Below are 1,588 nucleotides of genomic sequence, written 5' to 3'. Positions count from 1 at the left end.
CCTGACAATTCTCAATATGCATCACATATTTTCAGTTCTTAACAAAATAATAAGGCTACATGATGCCTGCTATGGTTTCACTCTAGTTTCTAGTGAGCAAATGTCTTCTTTGGAATACAACCATGCTGTTATACTTGTCCTGCAGGGTGGGTGCAAGAGCATTCAGGAATTCCCACCATTTCTTCTCTGTCTGTGTTGTGAGTTTGTCAAGGGTCTGCCTCATCAGTGCAGCAGATGAGAATTTGCTCATTTTTTCTCAGTTTTGTCTCTGAGGCTGAGGCCTTCAGTCTTAAGTTAATCCTAAAATACACAGAGCTCAGCTCTTTTTCTGTTTTCTTTTTCTCATTTAATAGCAACATGCTTTTTTCATATAGGTGTAGTGGTACTGGTTTTGACTATTGTCCATCTAGCCCTATACCCTCTTTTGAAGGTGAGCATAGCCAATAATTTCTTTTTAAGCTTCAGCACCTGAAACTTTCAGGTGAAGTCTTTTTTTCTACTAAGTTGAGCTGGCATTTCAGTGGAAGAGACTCAGTTTTGACTGCTGATGCAGTGGCGAGCTGCTCAGTCCATGACTTGGTTTGCAAGAAATCCCCCAAACTCTAAAACTTACACTGTGCATGCTGGTATATAGCAATCAGGATTATTTAAAAGCATTATCTCTTTTTTTAATCACCTAGGTCTGTGCTCTTTCATTTATTTGATTTTTGGGCTTACTCATTGTCAGCGTGTATGGCTTTTGATGTGAAAATTCGATGCTCGTTTGACTTGGAAAGAATGTTCCTGTTCTTATGAAGTGCTTATTTTTTTCGTGCTACCTGTTTTAGTGTGTTCATGCAAATTGCTGAAACCCCCTAATGATTACAAATGTCAAAATATGAAGTAAATCAGGCAGGCACATCTAAAAGGGGTAAGGTTTTGTATGCAAACCTTCATGATTGAAGCAGCAATTGGCTATTGACTGAGAAACGTAAGGAAGAAATTGTTCAAAAACAAAGGCTTGTTTTAGAATCATCCCTTATGTTGTTTTCTTCTTCTGTGGAAGATGAAATTCTTAGGGCTCACATCTTCTTAGGGCCAACATCTATGGAAGATGATGAAATTCTTAAGGCAAGACATCTAATAATGAACACAGATTTTCTTCTCTACAATAACAAATACTTAGTTTAATGGTAGTACTCTTAATCTGAAAAATGCCTTTGTTTTACAAAGGAGGGCACAGTCTTTATATATTTATATGTATAATGTATATATTTATATATATTTATATATTATGGATGCAAGAGCTGAGTTGACTGAGAACCTGGCAAGGCTGAAAACAAACTTAAAAACTTAAAAACTTTTTTTGGTGGTGGTGGTGGTGGTTTGTTTGTGGTGTGTTTTGTTTGTTTGTTTGTTTGTTTTCTGATTTTTTTTTTTTTTTTTTTTCCCCAGGGAGAAGTATAGGTTAAGGGTGCTATTTTGGGCATAGTGGCTCTGTGACAGATAGCAACAGACCTGGTTAGGTAACTGATACCAGGTTTAAGTCTGCACCTTGTTATGATATGGAAGTTGAAACAGTGGAAGCTGTCTAGTAAGCAGTAGGTAA

The sequence above is a fragment of the Oxyura jamaicensis genome, chromosome 2, assembly GCF_011077185.1.
Source record: "Oxyura jamaicensis isolate SHBP4307 breed ruddy duck chromosome 2, BPBGC_Ojam_1.0, whole genome shotgun sequence".
Lineage (NCBI taxonomy): Eukaryota > Metazoa > Chordata > Aves > Anseriformes > Anatidae > Oxyura > Oxyura jamaicensis.
The sequence above is the reverse complement of the archived record's forward strand: the minus strand, read 5'-3'. Positions refer to the sequence as shown.